Genomic DNA, 23,508 nt, shown 5'->3' with positions numbered 1-23,508 from the left:
TAATTTTCTTTAGCAAAGCCCGTCTGTCAGCAGGGTTTATCCTTACATTGCTTGGAATGGTCACGCTAGTAAACAATATTTAGTCAACTGTTGTCTCAGCATTTCAGAACTGAATGATACTTTAGCTGCATATTAAATCTAATAGTTTTTTGACATATTGCAAAATAGCTACATGAGGGTAGGAAAAGAGGATTTTGCGTTACAAAATTTTGCTGTCAGGTGATGCCCAGAACTCAGAAGCCTAATCATTATTGTGATAGTAAGGGGTCTCTCCAACTGTCAATAACTTTACTTCCTCATAACACGTTCCTAAAAAGAAGATGAAGAGATTGAAAGAAAGAAAAGCTTTGTGTCTTAAGATTTTTCCTTGATTCTTTGCATATTGATGAACTGTAAATCACATATATGTAAAAATAATTGTATCTTACTTTCATATTTAACTATGTCCTACAAACAAATTAAAATGTATTTCACTACTTGCTCTGAAAAATACTTTTTATCTAGAATTCAAGGGGGAAAAATCAATATGAAAACACAAACTTTGCTAATAAGAAGAAAATAAAAGGATAAAAATATAGGTTCTTGATAGATTTCACATTTCAACTGAAGCTCATATGGGTTGTTCTAAATGCCATAATTGGACAAAAGTTACCCAATGGAATTTAATTAGTTTCTAAAAAAGGGATTTTTATTACAATGATGTAGGATGATTAGTATTAGAATAAGAGGGTAAAAAATATTGGATTGAAAATAAAAGCTTGTATAACAGGACAGCCATGATAAAGAATACATGTGTACGAATATTTTTAATTAATTTTTATTGGAGTATTGTTGGTTTACAATTTGTGTTAGTTTCTACTGTACAGCAAAGTGAATCAGTTATATGTATATATATATATATATATATATATATATATATATATATATATATATATATATATCCCTTCATTTTTTGGATTTCCTTCCCATTTAGGTCACCACAGTGCATTGAGTAGAGTTTCCTGTGCTCTACAGTAGGTTCTCATTAGTTATCTATTTTATACATAGTATCAATAGTGTATATTTGTCAGTTCCAATCTCCCAATTGTGTACTGATTTTTTAATCCCAAGTCAGCCAATTTAAAAACACATCTTTGTGGGGAAGTTTTCTCAATAGGAAAATATATATATATTTATATATAAAATACATAAAACATATACTATTACTTTCTGAAAGATTTTATTAGTGAAAAAGATGTGCAGATTTGCACACTGGAACCTTCTTTTTCAGACAAATGTGCACAGGCACCCAATGGACAATAACACATATGAAGATATTCACACAATGACGCATATGAAGATTTAAACATAGAGCAACACAGAGAAATAGTATATTGTCACAAAATGAACACTTTGCAGTGGCAATGAGTTTGTTTTTCACGACAGGCAACAGGCGGGATTGGATATTATTACTATTTCACCCTTAGAAGGCAAACTGAGTGTTTTTCTTGCGCAGAATGTTGCCTCCCACCTCAAAGACATCTACATCCACCTCCAGAGCCTGTGAATGTTAGATTACAGGGCAAAGGCAAATAGGTGTAGACGGAATTATGTTTGCTGATCAACTGACCTTAAAACAGAGGCTATTTTGCATTATATCCAGGTGAGCTCAGTGTAATCACAGGGGACCTTAAAGTGGGAGAAGGAATCAGAGCGAGAGAGATGGAGGCTGTGAGTTCTGCTTTGAAGATGGAAGAGTGGGCCACAAGCCAAAGGATGCAGGCCACCTCTCAAAGATGGAATGGAAAGGAATTGGATTTTGATGTAGAGCTTCCAGAAGGAAGGTGACCCTGAGGGCACCTTGACTTAAGTCCAATCAGACCCATTCGGGGCTTCTACCTCCTGACTATTAAATAACAAATTTGCATTATTTAAGCAACTAAGTGTATAGTGATTTATTACAGCTGCAATAGGAAAATAATACAGATTTGGATACCTTTCCATTCATATTTTCAAAATCCTACTCTACCCAAGTATTTGTGGCCATCTAATTTAATGTTATCTATAAGATTATAATGTCAGAAAATATTAAAATGTTGAGCCATTGTAGGTAATCAACTATTTAGCAGTTATATCTGAGATTTAGAGATTCACACACACACATGTTTATAATCTAAAAACTGTTAACGTTTCTATTTATGTTTACACAATAAAGGTTAACATATGTTTTCTTTTTAACATAAGGATCACCAGTCTAGGTGAAATTATATGAAATTTTAGACCTTATTAAGAATTATAACTTATTTACGTGTAATGAGCACTTACATGCCAGGTATTATTTGAAACACATTATACGCTGTAACCCATGTCATTACCACAACAATCCTCTAAGTTTATCTATCTTACTTATATATACCCTCATTGCTTTTCTCTCTTAAAAAAGTGCCTTAATGTACAATGTCAGCAATTTAACTAATATCACTCAATTTGAAAATAGTGTAGTTAGAATTCAAACACAGGCAGAGCCTTACAAACTGTATTACTCAGCTCTTGCTCTGGTAATATTGTGTAACAAACAATCCCAAAGCCCAATGGCTTGCAGCCACAAACATTCACTTTTCTGGCTTTTGGATCTTTAGACTGGCTGCAGTTTGGCTGATCCCTACTAGGCTCATTTGGTCTTAGCTGGGCTCAGCTAGATCTAGGCTTCTTCTTAGTTTATCTGCTTCATTCTGGGGACTAACCCCAAGGCATGCTCTGTTCATGGCAGGTGGTAGAAGCCCAAGTGACTAAGCCAAACAATACAAGCACATTTAAAACCTCTGTGTATATCATAGCTGTTAACATTTTATTGTCCAAGCAATCACATGGTCAAGGGGGTGGTAATAGATACCCTGCTTACGGTACTGGTATCCACTACAAAGGCAGATGGAAAAGTTGGGTGAATGTGTAACTCATTACAGAGGGGCCGTGAAGGATGGGAACAATTATGACATCTTCCATGACCTCTCTTACGTGCCCTCTCCGTTTCCACTGCTGGCATTTCACCTTGCTGTTTTTCTCTATAGTTCGGTGTTCTTTACAAGATATCATTTTATTCGTAAAGCAAAGAGTTTAAGCTAAGTACTTTAAGAATACCTATTTTGAGATTGTCCTCAGTCAAGTCTCAAAGGCATATAAAAGCTCAAATGTATTTTATCAAGCTAGGCGCTCACAAAAATTAGGTAGGGACAATTCATATTTTTCATTGTATAGTTCCAGTGGCCCAGAAGAAGAGCATCCTTTATTTCTTTTTAAGTATAATTCATTTACAATGTTGTGTTAGTTTCAGGTGTACAGCAAAATGATTCAGTTGTAATATGCATATATATTCTTTTTCAGATTCTTTTTCCTTATATGTTATTATAGAATATTGGGTACAGTTCCCTGTGCTATACAGTATGTCTTTGTTGGTTATCTATTTTATATATAGTATCATGTATAAGCTAATCCCAAACTCTTAATTTATCCCTTCCACCCCTTCCCCATTGGTAACCATAACTTTGTTTTCTGTCTGTGGGCCTATTTGTGTTTTGTATATAAGTTCATGTGTATCATTTCTTTTTAGATTCCACATATAAGCAATGTCAGTCTCCTAAATGAAAGTTGAGAGTGGGTAAAAATATATTTATTTACATTCCATTTCTTTATTTACTGAAATGTATATATATTCATTACTTTATACTTACTTGTTTATTTTAAATAATTTACACTCACTATAAGTGCTATTTCGAAAAACAAATATACAGCATAGCAAATTATTTTTGGAGATAACCTCATTGATACTAACAACCAAATTTTAACCTGACCATTTGAAATTTATCTTTTTCTTGTATGCCATCTCTATTCATAGAAAAGTGAAAAAGTATGTGCATGGAACTGTTTAGAGAATTCTTCTAAGTTATGTGTTAGAAATTAATTTTTTTTCTTATTTCTAATTTTATTTTAATATTTCAAACATTTACACTAATTGATACATAAATCTTGTCATAAAATATTTTTTATTTTTTTATTTTTAATTTATTTTTATTTTTATTTTTTTAAATTTTTTAACATCTTTATTGGAGTATAATTGTTTTACAATAGTGTGTTAGTTTTTCCTTTACAACAAACTGAATCAGTTATACATATACATATGTTCCCATATCTCTTCCCTCTTTCATCACCCTCTCTCCCACCCTCCCTATCCCACCCCTCTAGGTGGTCACAAAGCACAGAGGTGATCTCCCTGTGCTATGCAGCAGCTTCCCACTAGCTATCTAATTTACAATAAAATATTTTTTAAAACTTAAATGTAGTCAGATCAGGTGGGGAACAGTGCTATTTATATTCCCTATTTAGTTTTCTGGGCTTTTAAAATATTTTTTTTATTATTCAATAGGATCTGCCCTTTTTTCTTAAGTTGATAACCCTCAGTGGAAAATATATGTTTAACTCTGTTTGAATGTCTGTTGTATCACAGAGAGTTCAAGCATAACCCAAACTAGAAGAGTAAAACATCTTTTGAACCATAGATAAGTAAGAAGCCGAATTGGAAAGTTATAATTCTCAATTAGAAATAAAAATTCAAGTGGAAGCGGAAATGTTTTCTAACACACACTTTTTAAAGCAATTACGGACAAATAATTAGAACATGTTTCCATGACAATGTTATAACAATTAATTTTATTTAATAACAAGACAATGAATACTTTCCTTCCCACATGTTTTTCTGAGACAGATATGACAGCAACTGAATTAACTGTGTTCACAATTTGTGATGTGATTTAAATATTCATTTATATTTATATATGATGTCCTGCCAAGCATGCAGGTGCAGAAGACCCAGGAAAGCATGCGGATATTTTCTGTGTTGTCTTACATTGCAACTGCAGCACAAAGGCAATCTTTATTTTATTTAATTCCCTCTCTAGGTTCATTTCTTATAGGAAGAGTGTTATTAAATTTGACTTATCGTATGTGCAGGAATGAAGTGTTTCTGACAGTCCCTGAGCAAAAATAAGGGCCCCTTAGGATAGCATTGGCACTACAGCTCAAGAGCTTTCCTTCTTGTTTATTCTAAAAACTACCTGAGAGATTTTCTTCCTAGTCATACTTAACTCTTGTCAGTGCTATGATAGACATTCTTAAATACTCAATGGAACAAGCTGTTTAATTTTATTTCATCCCAGTAATCTTTTTTAGACCCTAGAATTGTGATAGGCAGAGCTCTTTTTGTTTCAGATGAAAGCTCTTAGAAATCCTTGTGTTGGATGATTCAGTGTTCTTTGAGAACAAACTGTTACCATTTACAAACTGTAATAGAAAAGATAAATAGGGCTACACTATAGTTTTATTGATTTTATCTACATGTTATCTTTCCAACTGAATTTTAATTTTTATTCCATCATAGCACTGGTGTTTGTAATAATCAAGGCTTACAAATCTCACTGGTGTGAATCTAATGGTGACGAGTGTGGGAGCGATGGAAAAGAATATTTTAAATAAAGATAATCCTGGAAAATCTGAAAGACGTGATCATGACAATAACATTTAGTCTATTGTATTGTTTACTAATAAAGTAAATTCTCCTAAATAAGATCAAAATTATAACAGGTCAACATAATCTGGAGAAGTATGTATACACACACATATATAAACTTGTTATACACATATACAGTATAAATTCTATTGCATTATATGTGTGTGTATAGAGTGATGTCTATCTCAGCTCTAAGTGCATTGTGTAGTATTATATAAATAACATTTTGAGGTGGACCCTATTTTGTTTTAAACCAGGGGAAATGAAGGCACCAAGAGGAGAGATTAAATAAGAGCATTTGATCAAAAAGTCAAAGTTTATCAGTGTTGCAGCTGCTCTTAAACTAAGGTTGTTTGTGCTATTTAAACACAATCCACTATAGGATGCTGCCTCCCATTAAAAGAGAACCCCAAACTGGCATTTCAAATCATCTTTATTCATGTCCAATATTTCGTCAGTATTAACCACCAAAATGTGGGTGGAGTTTTAATACTTTTTCAAACTAAAGACCTCACAACAGTTCTCTGTTTTAGAACATGTGTTAAGGCAAGAAATTGCACCGTTCTTTTTTTATGCCTAGGGTGGCAGCCTCTATACATAAGGTTGATGAATCAGTCGAATAATTTGTTATTTGAGGTCATTACAGTTGCAGAGTGGCTAAGTTCACAGCTCTATTGTTTAATAAAAATACCTTTGTTTTTTTAAGCCACCTACTGTTTTTTTTTTAAATCAGTGAATTTTTTATAGAAACCTTTCATGAGTTGTAATATTTATACCATTTAGCATTATTGTATAACCCTTAAGTGAATCTATACATGCCCAGCCCTTAATTAAAAGTGGAAATGCAATTTCTTATAAATATGCAATTTCACGTAAATAATGTGGTATGACCCAAAGATAAGCACCCACATTGCTGTCATCCACAAGCAGACTTACTTTATGCTAAAAGTAATGATTTGTAAAGAATCAGTGACAATTAAAAATCCAATAACCTTCCATTTTTTTGGATAGTTCAAGATACTTGTAATTGATAAGTAGCCCTTAAAAACTATAGTCTTCCAAGTTGGCTATACCCAGCTTAAACCATTTCAAATGCTGTGATTCATTTTACTAGCTCTCACCACTAGATGAGTGGGAGTGATTCGCCAGCAGTTGGCGTGGCTCCCCACTGAGTGTCCTGCTGTCAAAATTTCTTGAAGAAGACCATTTGCAACAGCGGACAAAATTACCCAAGCACTGAGTGTGGAAGGTTCCTTATATTGATTGTTGGACCTCTGAGGATCTTGATGCATCAAATCGTTCGTGTTCTTGAAACACTGGTTTGCTATAGAAGAGTTTTATTTAGAGTCCATGAAGTGTGTCTCAAACAAATAATAAAACAACGACAGACTGAACATATTAATAAGTAGCTTTATTTTTATTGGATTCTTGAATCTGAAAGCAGTTCTCTTAGTTGCTCACTTTTTGGTGTGACATCTTAAAGTTAGTTTGCAATTCTATACCTCACCTATTTACATTTAACCTCCTTGTTAAATGATGTTTCTATTCCATGTACGATATTATAACTAAGTGAAGGTGCTTCATACCCTTGCCATCCACATTTTGTAAGGGCAACACTGATTTGGGAAATGCAGTTATAGCTTCCCTGAGAATAAAGTGAAGGAAGATGAGAAAGTATGGCAAGCAGAACCTGCCAGTAATGTCAAATGAATCAACTTATAATTACTTCTCACGTTCCACCCTAAGTTCGTATCACTGAGGCAAATCTGACTTCTTTAAGGAGCTTTAAACTTTCAATTTTGCAATATGAACAAACATTCATGACTTCCTTTTAAGTGTATTAACCTTGTTTCAAAATCACTAGTCGCATTAAAAGTTAGATTATCATATAAAAGTAGCTTAGAAATGTACGTTTTGTGTTTAATAACTGTTTCTCAAAAGGTTTATTCTGCAAGTTTTCTCTTCCTAGACGTCTTTAATATGGTTTTTGCAAAAAGCTTTAGCATTGCTTGTATCAAGCAATGTCTCTGTGTAAACAGGTTTATCCCTGAGGTAGGGAACTCACTCTTCAAGCTGTAGGGTGCCAATTATTCTTATCCTTCTGAATGACTCTTCATGAACTAGAGAGAGAAATGATTACACATTTCACCTGAAATACAATACGGTGACGCTTTATAAAAGCAGACGAATGAGGACTTTTAGATCTCTTCTACGGAAACCTTCTGCTAACACAATCACTGTTGCATCTGGCAACATATTTTGTCAATTCTTTGCAAATCAGGAACAAAATGCTGTGACTTGCGCGTAAGTTAAAGAACTGAAGGGAAAATAACCAGGCAATTTAAGTAATTAAATTATAAAGCATCAGTTAAATACCTAACAATATTCAAGAGCAAGATATATTAAATGATTTCCTTGTTTTGTTGTAGATTCATTCATGTGTTTAATGAATACATATCGAGCACCTAGTCTGTACTAGATGCATTTCTTGGTGTTGGGAATATAGTGGTAAACAAGGTGGAATAGCTCCTGACTCCATAAAATTTAGATAACTGTGTGTTGGGAGGAAGGAGACACCAAGCAACTAATCCTATGAATTTCTGTGAATAATCAAATCACCAAACAATCCTATGAGCAATGAAAGTCATACAGACTGACATTTTGGTTAAGGATGTCGTGCAGACCTGCCTCAGGAATGGACACTCTCTAGAAGGAATCTATGAGGTGAACCAAAGATGTAAGGAACTAAGCGAAGAGACTACTATACTAACGAAACAGCACATGGAAAGGAAGGGAAGCTGTGTCTCAAGGACTAACAGGAGGTTATGTCCTTATTTTGAAGAGTTCAGAGAGGTAAGCAAGGACAGAGCATCCCTGGCGTTTGTTGTGTGTGTGTGTGTTTGTGTGTGTGTAGATTATTTCCTTGTACTAAATAGTGTTATTAAAAATCAATAACTGTTGATTTTATGTTTCTGTTATGTTCAAGTTACTGTTTCTCTAGATAAATGATATAGCATATATAGGTGAGATTTTTTCCTCCATAATTAAATATGAAAACTGACATTTATTCTGTACATACTACCTGCTAGACACTGTTCTAAATTGTGTTATATATTTTAATTCATTTATTCCTTATGAAAACTCTGAGAATAGCGGTTGTCATGACCCATTTTACACATAAGAAAAATACCCAGAAGAGTTCAGTAACTTGCCCAGAGTTACCATTGCAAGTGGCAAAGGCAGAATTTGAACGCAGCCCATCTGGCTCCAATGTTTCTATTCATTCTCCTTCTTCTGTTTTTGAACATACATAAACACAATGCCAAAAATACCTATACTATTTCAAGGCTTAATAACAAAATGAATACCCACCAGATTTAATAAATATAATATTACCATTGCAATCAAATTCCTCATTGGTTCTGTTCTAATAGATCCTCTGTCTTCCCCCTGCACACACACACACACACACACACACACACACACACACACACACACACACACACAATCATTGTAGATAATATTTTTAAAATCTGGATAATATTTCATAGTGTTATGACATATGCATATTTCTTTACTTAATATAAAATGTTGCATCATCAAGCTTTACTTCAATGTAATAATGTATATGTGACTTCTGTGCCTTGATATTTTTATTAAATATCTTTTGAAGATTCATATACATTGACCAATATAAAGGCAATTTATTAATTTTCACTGTTCAATAGTATTTTGTAGTATGAACCTATAAAAATCTTATGCATTCAAATGCTAATAGACCTTTGGGTTCTTTGTAGTGTTTGTGTTTAGAAATATTGCTGATATGTGCATTTCTGTGCATATCTACTGGCACAGAGATGGAAGAATATTTTAAGGAATAAAATTGCATATTTGCAACTTTACTTTGTAGTCCGCATTGCTTGCAAAATTCTTTATATTAATTTATACTATCTATTGCTTTATCCTTTACTAACTTTATTTTTCCAATTTTTTCAGTGGGTATTGTTTTGTTTTTCAATTTTGTAGAAATAAAATGGTATTATATTCAATGGTATTTAGTTTGTATTTTCCAGATTAATAATAAAGTTGAAAAGTTTTATCTTTATTATCTATTTTTTTCTACTGTGAAATATTTGAACATGACTTTAGCTCAATATTTTGTTTTGATGCTTGTGTGTGTGTGTGTGTGTGTTTTACCAATAGGCAGGAATACAATATAATATAAATACTAAAATTTTTGATTATATGTGAGCCAAATATTTTCTCCAGCTCATGTTCATTTAATTTATTTTTTATAACAAAAAGATACTTCAGTGCAGTCAAATGTATCAGTCTTTATTTTTATGATTGTATAGTAAGTCTAAGAAATTCTTCCCTAGGTCCAAACTTGGGGGAGATTTTAAAATTTTGCTTTTCATATTTAAGTTCTTAGTCTAGCTAAAATTTATTGATTTTATATCATATGTAAAATCACATTAAATTAATAGGAATTTGAACACAATAAAAATTATGTGAAAAGAAAGAATAATACTCAGAAACAGTGGAGGGATTATGTGGACAAAGTTGAGGTGTTTTTTGTTTGTTTTTTGTTGTCATTGTTGTTGTTTCTTAGGAGACATCAAAAGTGCACCAGAGAGATAAATAGGAACATATAGCAGTTGTGTTTAATATGAGATGAGGAGATATTATGTTTTACAGTAATCAATATGGTATTTTTGAAAGTTTTGAATAGTCTGTATTATAAGTATAATTAAAATAGTCCTCTAAGAAGGATAATGGAATACAGTACTTTAACATGAATTAAATTAAATTAAAAGGGACTGCTCTAAAATTCAGAAAAAAGGGCTTCCCTGGTGGCGCAGTGGTTGAGAGTCCGCCTGCCGATGCAGGAGACACGGGTTCGTGCCCTGGTCCGGGAGGATCCCACGTGCCGCGGAGCAACTAAGCCCATGAGCCATGGCCGCTGGGCCTGCGCGTCCAGAGCCTGTGCTCCGCAACGGGAGAGGCCACAGCAGTGAGAGGCCCGCATACCGCAAAAAAAAATAAAAATAAAAAATAAAATTCAGAAAAAAATTAAAATTGGCATTGAAATTGAAAAGCAAAAATAAAAATGAACAAGAGATTAATTTTAAAGCAATAGATCCAAAGTGATTATGATTGCTTATTTGTGCTAAAGAGAAAAAAAGAAATAAAATGTTTACTAGACTAACAGACTGTGTGAATAGGAAAACAGAGCCTCAATTAAAGTAAGATCTAAGGTTATTTTCCTACAATAGTTTGTGACTAATATTAAGAGAAAAAAAGGAGATTGGAGAAAGCATGGTAGGGAGTTAACTGGAGATAAATACCTTAAGTGTTGAATAGCACTTATAGCCCAGCATCGATAACCTTGACAAAACTTTCAAAGATCCATGTGGTGATTATGTTTATTTTCCTAGAAAAATTCAGAAGCAGAACTTCTCAGCTATTAAAAAGAGTTGAAAAGATGTAATAATAGTTAAGGTCAATATCTTTTTGTGGTTAAGGTAGCAAAATTCAAGCAGGTGTTCCTCCTGTAGTGTAGCATCTCATATACGTAACTTAGGTAAGGTTATAGAATGCAGCATTGATCAAATCTATGTGAACCCTTTGTTACAGAACGATTAATAGGAAATTTGAAAATATTAATTTCTAGGAACATGGTTTGGTTATATTAATATCTAGGAAAAAATAATTTTAAAAAACCAAATAGGAGCTTCCAGTTTTCAGTTCCACATGTAAGGTGCTTGAAAGTTGCCACTCTGTTCTAACAATAAAGTTGAACAGACTGAAAAATCAATCATCCTTTTTGGATCTATAATGGAGGTGAGGAAACTGGGCAAACCACTGCACCCAAGATAGGAGAGACAGACAGGGAGTAGTGTATCACCAAAGTAGAGCTTACAAGCAAAAAACTCTGCAGAACCACTGCTGGGATAGGATAAACTGAACTGGAATTTACAAATTGCTGGAGGCTCAGAAAGGACAAGTCTGAGAGTTAAAACCTTCAGGGAGACCCAGCCATGGGGGGCCCCACATTTTTGTGAGTTTACCTCCAAATGATTGACCAAGATTTCTTAGTAGATATTGGGGAAAACATCTCATGCTTTCAGCTGGGGGTGGGGAAAAGGAACCATTGTGAGATATGCCAGAGCATTCAGTTTTTCTTAAAAAGCACTGCTCTCGGGACAAAATAGTTAACCAGGGTCTAATCTATTGGGGGTATTATCAAAGCATAACGGACCTGGGAGAAGGAAAATACCCAGCACCAACCCACTCAATTCCTTCTAAGACAGTGGGAGTCAAGGAGACTGGAAGGCTCTTGTGAAATTCACACTCTAGGGGCATAGACTCAAAGACTGAAAGCTAATTATAGGACTATAGAACCATTTCTCCTCCTTCCACAGCTTACCATCACTTTACTACAGGTCTCATTGTAGTAGTGACTTTTCCTCAGTACACAATTTCCAGCAATAAACAAAGAAGTTTAAGGAATATAAACAGCAAAAAATAAAAACAATTTGAAGAGACAGAACAAGCATAAGAACCAGATACGGCAGGGATGTTGGAATTATTAGAGCAAAATTTTAAATAACAATGATTCATATGCTAGGGCTCTAATCAATAAAGTATACAGCATGCAAGAAAAACTGAGCAATGTAAGCAGAGAGATTGAACTCCTAAGAAAGAGCAAAAATGAAATGCTAGACAAATAACAACAATGCTGTAACAAAAAGGAAGGATGCTTTTCATGGGATTATTGGTAGACTAGGCATGGCTTCGAAAATCATTTCCGAGTTTGTGGACGTACCAACAGAGACTGCTGAAACTAAAAAGTAAAAAAGAGCAAAGACTGAAAAAGCAGAACAGAAGATTCAAGAACCATGGGACAATTCTAAACCATGTAGCATACATATAAAGGGAATACCAGGAGAAGAAACAGAGTGAGAAACAAAAAATAAATGGAAACAATAGTGACCAAGAATTTCCCTACATTAACGTCAGATGCTGAACAACAGATACAGGGAGCTAAGAGAACCTAAGCAAGATAAATGTCTAAAAAGCTATACCTAGGCATATTATTTTCAAATTACAAGTATATATACATATATATGTACATGTATATATACATGTACATATATATGTATATATACATATATATGTATATATGTATATACATATATATGTGTGTGTATATATATATATATATAGAGAGAGAGAGAGAGAGAGAGAGAGAAAGAGAGAGAGAGAGAGAGAGAAACTCCCAAAAGAAGTCGGGGCGGGGTGGGGGGACAGACTGAACAATATAAAAAGAGAGAAGTCTCAAATTACTAGAATCGTGAGTTAAAGAAAGGATATTACTACTGACCTAACAGAAATAAAAATGATTAAGATGATACTATGAACAATTGTATGTCAATCAGATAACTTAGATGAAAAGGACAAATTCCTAGAAAGATACGAACAACTAGAACTGACTCAAGAAGAAATAGACAATCTGAATTGACATATAAGACATGAAACATTTGAATTTTTAATTAAAAAAAAAACTACACACAAAGAAATGCAGAGACAAAAAAAATAGAATAGTAGCGAATACTTCCCAAATCAATTTATGAGGCCACTATGACCCTGGTACCAAACCAGACAAAGATATCACAAGAAAAAGAAAACCAGACTAATGTCTTTATAAATATAGATTCAAATATCTTCAAAAAATACTAGCAAACCAAATCCAGCAACATATAAAAAGAATTATATACTCTATGGGGTTTATCCCAGTAAGGTAAGGTTGGTTTCACATCTGAAAATAATTTAATGTAATACATCATAATAATGGACTAAAAAAGAAAAAATCACATGATTATTTCAATAAAGAAAGCATCTGACAAAATCCTTTTATGAGAAAGAAACAACAGCAAATTAATAATAGAAGGGATGTTCCTCTATCTGATAAGTGGCTTGTAGGAAAACCCCACAGCTAACATTAAATTAATGGTGAAAACGACTGAATGGTTTCTTCCTAAGATCAGAAATAAGACAAGGATGTCTACTATTTACCTCAGAAGTACATAAACTACCTAGTCATATGTGATAATTTAGTCCACAGAGACCTTGATCTCTTTTTCCTTCCAAGATATCACTGATATCCATTACAATGAGGACATTACGCTAATTGTACCTAGTGACTGAGAATTAGTCATTGCTCTAGACTTATTGATAAGATGTTTGCATGTCAGTGGTTGAAACATAAATCTGACAAAATTTCAGGGCATTATACCTCAATGAAATTTCTAGGGGTCTAGTGATCTGGGGGTATATGGAGATATCTCTTCTGAAGTGAAAGATAAACTGTTGTATCTGCCCTCTCCTACAACCAAAAAAGAGGCATAACACTTACTGGGCCACTGGATTTTGGAGGCAACACGTTCCTCATTTGGGTGTGCTTCTCTGGTCCACTTGCTAAGTGACTCAAAAAGCTGTTAGTTTCAAGTGGGCCTGAAGACAAGAGAAAGCTCTGCAAAAGGCTGTTACACAAACCACTCTTGTACTTGGGTCCCGGAGATCCAATGTTGAATGTCTTTTTGAATATGCAGTTACAACTGCAGCCTGGTGACGACACCTTGAATGGCTGGGGTCAGTTTCTCCAGAAAGCTGTATATGCTGTGAATCACTCTATAGTGCTGTTTCTCCCATAGCCAGGATTCTTTGATCCAGGAGTAAAGTGGCCAAAATGAATGTGGGTCAAGAGACTGTCATACAGAGTGAAGTAAGTCAGAAAGAGAAAAACAAATATCGTATATTAACTCATATATGTGGAATCTAGAAAAATGGTACCGATGACTCTGTCTGCAAGGCAGAACTAGAGGCACAGATGTAGGGAACAATCATATGGACACCAATGGGGGAAGGGGGGGTGGGACGTTGGGAGACTGGGATTGACATATGTACATTAATATGTATAATCTAGATAACTAATGAGAACCTGCTGTATAGCACAGGGAGCTCTACTTCACTTCTCTGTACAGTAGAAACTAACATAACATTTTGTAAAACAACTATACACCAATAAAAGAATAAATTAATTAAAAAATTAAAAATAAATAAAAAGTAAAATATGTTGAAAAAAATGAATGTGGAAACACTCATCCCTAGTGATTCACTAACAAAATGTTTGCTCCCTGTCCCTATTACCTTATGCTTTGCTGGTCTAGGAATATTATTTCAAAAGGAAAGAATGCTTCCACCAAGAGACACAACAATGATTCCTTTGACCTGGAAGTTAAGTCTGTCACCCAGCCACTTTGGGGTCCTCTTGTGTCTGAATCAGTGGGCAGTGAAAGGAGTGACTGTACTGCTGAAAGTGATTTCTTCTGATTACCAAAAGGAAAGAGGGATACTACTCTACAATGGGCGTAGGAAAGAGTAGGGGTGGAGTACTGGAACTTTCTGAGACTGTCTCCTAGTAGCACCATGTTTTTTAATTCGATTCAGTGGGGGATGAAAAGAACCCAATTTAGGCAGAATACCAATGTCGCAGACACTTCAGGAGTAAAGGCTTGGGTCTCTCTACCAGTCAAAGATCCTCAACTAGCTAAGGCATTTGCTGAGAGAAAAGGGAATGTCAGATGGGTAGTGGAAAATGTAGCCATAAACAACAGCTATGACCACATGACAAGTAGCATGAACTAGGACTTACAAATATCATGAGTACTTCTTCCTTATTTTGTTATGATTATTTTTGTGTGTGTATTTTATATGCATCAGATTTGTTTTCTTCCCACTTTTATTCCTTTATTATACAACATAAGATATATTAATAGTAGTTAGTTCAACATCACAATATTAAAATTACAGGATACCATGGACCTTGTATCCTCTTCTGGGGAAAGGAATAATACATTTTTGGCTTTATGCAAAATATTATATCACGTTAGGTGGGAAATATGACTTGGCTGTCATTATTTGGAGATTAATTTTGATTTATGGAGATGTGTATTTCAAGTTGAAAAGTAATGGACCATAATGATTATTTTAATGTGCCAACTTGGCTAGGTCCAGGTACTTGATAAAGCATTTAATTTATGCTTTGATGTAAATGTACTTTGTAGGTGTGGTTAATCCACAATCAGAAGACTTTCAATAAAGCAGTGTAATGTGGGTGGACTTTATTCAAACAGTTGAAAGGGCTTAAGAGCAAAATGGGCTTCCTCAAGGGGAAAGAAATTCTGCCTTAAGACTACATCAGCTCCTCTTAAGAGTTTCCAGCCACTGACTGGCCATGCAAATTTTAAAGTTGCCAGCCTCCACAATCACTTAAGCCAATTCTTGGAATAAATCTCTTCATATACACACACACACGTACACACACACGTACACACATATTTTGTTTTCCTATTGGTTCTGTGTCTCTGGGTAAACATATGACCCTGACTGACTGACAGAGTTTCTAACTAGGACAGTTAGTCAAAAGAAAGAAATAAAAGGTATCCACATTAGAAAGAAAAGTAAAACTATCTTTATTGGCAGATAACATAATTCTGTATATAGAAAATTTTAAAGAATCCACTAAAATAATTAGAGCTAACAAATTCAGCAAGATTGGAGAATACATCAATATTCAAAAATCAATTGTATATTTATACAATTAGAACGAACATCCCCAAAAGGAAATGAAAACAAAATTTTCCCTTATAATAGCACCAAATAAATGAATTAATTAAACTATGTAGTGACAGATTTAACAAAGGAAGTGCAAAATTTATTCTCTGAAACTAAAAACAGTACCGAAAAAGATTAAAGACATTCAAAATAAATGGGACAACTATCTTTATTCATGGATTGGAAAACTTAATACTGTTGAAATGGTGATGCTTCCAAATTAGCCTACAAATTGAATGTAATTCCTAACAGAATCTCAGCTGACTTCTTTGTCTCTGTACCATCTCATTGATTTTTCTGTAAATCTAAATCCATTTAAAAAAATAAAGCTTATTTATAAAATAAATATCATTTTAAATGATATTTTTTAATGTAACGAATACAATGGAAAATTACTTATGTGGCTCATCTTAGAGTTCTATTGGACCTGCTGACCCAGAGAGCAAGGTGGGAAACAAGCCTTTCTGGCCTTCTGCCCAGGATGTAAACTTGGGAGCCTTGCTGTTTCAGACCATCGAGGGGATGAATGACTCTCTATACTGAGGGTAATCAACAGGAAAAAGAAATCTGGCAAAATTTTTTTTAAAAAGAGAGGTTTTTCCTTCCCATTACCTATTTACCAAAGATGGGAAAGAAAAACGAACACACTAATTATAATGAATTCTAAAATAGACAAGGGTCCACAATTTGGAATTTACTTCAGGAGTTTTTATTTGATCACTTCATGCAGTAGAGTGTCTTCTTTTAATAAGTGTTTGATTAAAGTATCTCCTACAATAATCACCTATGTATGTCCAAATACTAGACGTATTAGATATGAGAATGCTATTTATTTCCTTCCATAGAAGGAAATCCCTTGAGGTTAGGAATTTTGAGGATCACGATTTAGAATTTCTTTTCTGTCAGTAAATTATCAATCAGTCACAACTTAGTGAAGGAACATGATGAATACATTTTCTCTGTTATAGAATTTTTGGTTTATATGCTGAACAGCTGAGTAATTTGTCATCTATGATATCTTCCCCTTAAAACATTTAATTTCCTTTTATTTTTGGTCAAAGTGTTTAGAAGCCAAAGTATTAAACATAACACTTTTATTATGTGTATATTTTATTCATCCATTTCTCAGGTATGCAGTGAGTGAAAATTCACGGTGTTTGAGAAATGATTTAGCTGGTTAATTTTGACAACAAATGAGACTTGTTAATTCTAACTGGTTGTGTGACCCTTGAATTCTGAAACTAATTTCCCCTGACTACTATAGAAGCTCGCTCCATCTCTCTTCTACACTTTTACCATCATTCATTCTTCTCTACTTACTCTTCAAAAATGTCTTTAATTGTCATCTTTATTACTGCATCCTGTTTTTTTTTTTTTTTTTGCGGTACGCGGGCCTCTCACTGTTGCGGCCTCTCCCGTTGCGGAGCACAGGCTCCGGACGCGCAGGCGCAGCGGCCACGGCTCACGGGCCCAGCCGCTCGGCGGCACGTGGGATCCTCCCGGACCGGGGCACGAACCCGCGTCCCCCGCATCGGCAGGCGGACTCTCAACCACTGCGCCACCAGGGAAGCCCTTTTGTCCTATTTTGTCAGCCAAGCTCCCTTAAATATTAGAATAAATTTGATTCAGAGGAACTCAAAAAAATGATTGAGTTTATCTAGCACTAGTCATTTTAAACTTGTTTGCTCCTATCAGTATCCATGACATGGGCCAAAGTATCAATCATATACAACAATTATTTGCTATATATGTCTACTTCAGGAGTCTTGAATACTGCATGCCCAAGTTCACCCAGTTAAAAAATGGTGGCACTTAAAAAAAGGTCACTTTATTCAACTTTCAGTGCTCCTTAGTAAATGCATCAAAGAAAGAAGCTATATAGCATCAACTATTGTGATGTGTGTTTGAAAAGATGATATATTGTGAAAATGTGAAGAATTACATAAGTCCAATAAGTCCTTTGGAATAAGCAAGAAATGTAGCAGTATGTTTCATTTTCAACCATGTATACCATTATCCATCCTCACTTGAAGGTTACATTTTCTCACCATACTACAACAGCAGTAATTATCAGAAGAGAGAAGGGGCAAGAACGTGCAATATATCTTATGCGCCACCAGAAGGGCTAAGAACAGTACTTGTAGTTTGAATAAGTCCCACAGGTGATGATGGTAGGCACCTAAATAAAAAGTGATTTTGTTGAGAATTGCTTTTCAGGGTTGAACACAAGAAGTTTCATAGGTTTATATTATATTTTGCTCAGGTGACTTGTGGTTTCCATGACTTGGCTATTTTAAATACTGCTGCAATGAACATGGCAGTTCATATATCTTTTCAAGTTAGTGTTTCTTTTTCTTCAGATAGATAACCAGAAGTGGAATTGCTAGATAGTATGGTAGTTGGGTAGTTTTATTTTTAGTTTTTGGAGAAACCACCGTACTGTTTTTCATAGTAGTTGTACCAATTTACATTCCCACCAGCAGTGCACAAGGGTTCCCTTTTCTCCACATCTTTGCCAACACTTGTTATTTCTTGTCTCTTTATAGTAGTTATTGTAACAGGTATAAGGTGATATCTTATTGTGGTAGTGGTTTGCTTTACCCTGATGATTACTGATGTTGAGCATCTTTTCATGTACTTATTAGCCATCTGTATGTTTTCTTTGGAAAAATACCTATTCAGATACTGTGACCATTTTTTAATCAACTTGGATTTTTGCTATTGAGTCATATGAGTTCTTTATATATTTTGGATATTAACCCCTCATCAGATATATGATTTGCAAATATTTTCTCTCATTTAGTAGGTTGCCTTATCATTTTGTTGATGGTTTTCTTTGCTGTGCAGAAGCCTTTTAGTTTGAGGTAGTTCCACTTGATATTTTTGCTTTTGTTGCCTAAAACTAACTTATTTTTAGAGTGCTGCAGAATCCAAGATATAGATAATTACATTATATAACCTATGCATTTCCCTATTTGACTTTTAGGTGTGGATTGAAGAGGAATAAAATATATGGGTGGCCTAGTCATAATGGTAATAAAAAATAGATTAAACAATAAACATGCTTTCTGAATTTTAACTTCAAGTTTAAAGTTAGTAAAATTTAGGTTTAAAGATTCACATTTCAGAGTATCTATTTTTCATTACACACCACTACACAGATCAATTATTCTTGGAAAGTTTCCATTAAAAAATACATTCAAAGTGTGCTCAGCCTTTCGGAAGGCTTCTTAACTTTCAGTTTTGTTTCCTTTAAAAATAATTTGATGTTTTATTTGGTTTTTAAAAAATTTTATGAGAGTTTTATATTACATTTATTTTCAAGATAAAACAATTGCACGATTGATTGGAATGATGAGAACAAATTATCATTTCTTATGACACTATCTTTTGAGGCATACTTACTAAATTAAGTGTATGAGATCTGGGTTTATCATGGACTCATAGAACTACAGAATTTCAGGGTTGTATACAACCAAATAAATTATTTTTCTAATTTACTGACTTTTGAAAAATACAGAAAGAATACCAAGAAAGTAGAATTTACACAGGATTATTTTAAAATTATATAAATATTTATGTTGTAATGGATATTCATATACAACTAATAAGCATTCATTTATTTTGCATGTTTTTTTCTTAAATAAATATTTTCCTGCTTTAAATTTTTTACTCACTATAGATGTGTCAGCAAGACTAATTCCTAGTATGTAAAATATATCTTAAACACAAATAGTACTCATTATGATTGATAGCAGTTAATATATAATAAGGGGATTTTTCCTTTCAGAAGAAAAATATGTGAAGCAAGTAGGTGTTAACAGACAAGAAAACACCTAACACTTCTTTATCCCATGTTTTTGATCTATGTAAAACTTCTGGAGAGGCTGTTTTCATTGAAATAGCAGGGCAGGAAGATTTGTTGAGAAATCGACAACTATAAAGAGTTTGTGTGTCATAGAGCAGCTTGGAAGTCCTTTCAATCCATATTTCTTTTAATCCTAGCATGTGAAATAGTCATATATTTTCTGTTGATAATTATTTAACTTCATATAAACTTTAGAATAAAAAGCTACACATACTAAAAAACTGCCTAAATAAATTTTAATATGCTTGAAAGTCACTTATCTTGCTCTCAAAGAGTGTAAGATTTATGAGATCTCTGGAGTGTGACAGAAAAGGAAAATACAATGCTTTCATCATGTCTAGCAAAGAAAAGCTTGGCTTTCAGACTGCAATGTTAACAGAAGGGGCTAAAGAGATATTGAAGTAGATGGGATTTAGTAGCAAAAAGACAGATGAAGGTAACTTGACTAAGGAGGCCTTTTCTGGAAGAACAATATGGCACTTCAGAGCTGTGCTGTTTCTAAGAGGTCATGCTTAACTCTTGCTTGGTTCAGGCAGTCCTGGAGAACTAAAGAGGCCCATTAAGATGGGTGAAATATGGTACAGGGAGAATGCGGCAAGCAAAGCGTGGAATTAGAGAGGAGCTGGTGGATCTGCCTGCTTAGAACAGTGCAGCTTCCAAACAAATGAAATTTGGGGGGAGACTTGAAAATAAGGATTGTGTGTCAGGGCTCCAGCCAGGTCTCTTCTGCTTGGTGTAGTGGCAGAATTTAAGCATATAAGTGCTGAGCAAGGATATCAAGGCTGGATGAAACCCAGTCATGCTGATGTTGGCCACATGTATGTAGAAGGGGCAGTGATGAAAGAGAGGAGGAAACAGCAGTGCATTTATGTGTAACCAGATAGTCAGCAAGACAAACTTCAGAGCCTGTCAGCTGCTGTGTATGACATTGTCAACGTATTGACTACGTCGCTCAGGTTATGGGCAGAGTGAACCTTTAGTTAATAAAGAGTTTTTTGACATTTTAATTTTTTTTTTTATTGGAGTAGAGTTGATTTACAATGTTGTATTAGTTTCAGGTGTACAACTTAAGATTCAGTTATGCATATACACATATTCATTCTTTTTCAGATTCTTTTCCCATTTAGGTTATTACAGAATATTGAATAGAGTTAGGGTTAATTTAAACTGAACAAAGCCAGGGAGTAAGGCAAATTTGGATACCATATTCTGCTTTAAATAATACTATCCACAATATAAAATGAGTGAGTCATTAATATTAAGCAAAAATAAAACATTACAGGGATAAGAAAAATACAGACGATAGATCAGTTTTTCACAAATAACTGATTTATTTTAACTACTTTTTCCTTATTTGTTTTCTTTTTTTAAAAAAATTTCAGAATCAAAATAGCCATACATTTTTAGGGTGAGAAGTACTATCACATTACCTTTATGTAACTTCAAACGTAATTACAAGTAACTCAGTTGCTAATAGGATGGCCCCAATATGTTTGCACATGGCTCATCTTATTTCTTAAGTGCAGATGATTTAGAGCAATTAAGGCAAGGTCATACAAAGGTTTAAGGCAAACCCTGGTGTCAATGATCTTAGGTCCCTTTGTTTTTAAAAATGTATTACTGTATAGTCACAATCTCACAATCCAACAAGACATGTTTTCTTTTCCCAATCATGTGGTTATATTAAAAATTTCTAATTCAGTTTCTCCTGTGGCATTTTATTAGATTCCTGTATAGATGTGATCAAGTAATGATTCTAAGAGGCACCTTGGTACCCATCAGAGTGTAATGTAAAAAACAGTGTAAGAATCCACTTCAGGTATTTCCACCAGGAAGAATTTAATACAGGGAATTTTGTGGTTACAATATTGGTTAAAGGGTTGGATACACAGAATGTAAGGAATCTTCAGGTATAAATCTTGAAGATTTATACCTTTACTTCACATCCATGAAACTTATAGCTAAATACAAAAATATGAAACCAGCTACAAATATTCATATATGTCAGGTCTTCCTTGCCAGGCATCAATCATGCAAGAAAATGACCTAAGCTAAACTTTCAAATCTAAAATTTAAATAAACAGTGAACGCTAGCTTCAAGGGAGATTGACAAATGTAGTTTTAGCCTTCCAACCACTGTGATAAAGTGGGGGGCAGTGTTGGAATAGTTGAAAATGTATGACAAATTCCAACTGGTGCTATGCAGCACCACAAATTAGACTTTTCTGGGAGAAACACCTGTTATGGCCAGTTCATGTTTAAGAGTCAGCTCAGTAAACTGCAAATGTGCCAGTTTTTTAGCAGTCACCAATAAGGATGCGAAGATTATTTCCAAATACTTGATTCCACTTGGATGAAAGGATTTCTATTTTAACAACAAATGGATGACTTAAATTGTGCTTAGCAATTAAATGCAAATTCTGAAGTAACCTACAATACTGCTATAATGAAATGATCATAATTTAACCAAAAGATTAATATGTATATTAATTAATATGCATATTTATTTTATGATATATTAACAGCCCTCCTCTTGCTGAGTTGCTCATTTCTCTTTATCAAGAACTGTTCAAGTATTTTAGCAAAAGGTATTTAAAGGCAATGTCCTGCTCTGTCCTGATTTTGTGTTTGTTATTCTGTCCTTGGAATTTGTATTGTCCTCCCAAGCTAGAAATTTTCTCCTGAGGCAGTGATATTTAAGTTTATTGGTCCCAGGGCCTCCTGGATTCCCTATGCACTAATTTCTTTAAACTGTAGTGGCTGCTACTTTTCTTTAGTTCCTGTTGCTATTGCTAATGATCGTATCTTTCATCCATTTCAGTCTCCTTGTATTTGTTCACTCATCCTTTACGTTTCACTGCTAAATGCAAGAGCTTCTCTCTGTCTAGTTAGGAAAACTTCTCCCCTTTAATCATATGTAATTTTCTCTTGTGTTACACACTGTTCTATATTGGAGTCAGTTTTTATGTGCCACCCTTTCTTAGTCACAATCAAAAGCCGTGCCTATATAAACACCAAGATTTTGGTCAAAATGGGTTTTACTCAGTCAAGTTAAGATGTTGTAGAACTCCTCTAGTGAATATGTGTCATTATATACACATTTCTCAAGGTTGTATACTCTCTTTGATTTCCTGCTCTAAAGGCTGGGTTTTAGACAACTTGATATTCTAAAGGGCCAGAACATTAGTCATAATTTGCATTCTGTTGATTTGGTTAAGCTGGAAGTGTGTTTTCCAGAAGCTCCTTCCTTGTAAGGCTCTAGGTGAGAGTTGGCGAAAAGAGAAATGTGCATGAGGTTTGGAAAACAGGAGTGAAGCAAGAGCCGCTACTGAAGATTACCACACACCCATGAGTTCCAGCCTCTACATTATATCTTCAGACCTTCCTTCTGACTGCTAGACTTGCTGACCAACAGGGGCCC

This window comes from Kogia breviceps, chromosome 6, assembly GCF_026419965.1.
Source record: "Kogia breviceps isolate mKogBre1 chromosome 6, mKogBre1 haplotype 1, whole genome shotgun sequence".
NCBI lineage: Eukaryota > Metazoa > Chordata > Mammalia > Artiodactyla > Physeteridae > Kogia > Kogia breviceps.
Note: the sequence above shows the minus strand (reverse complement) of the source record.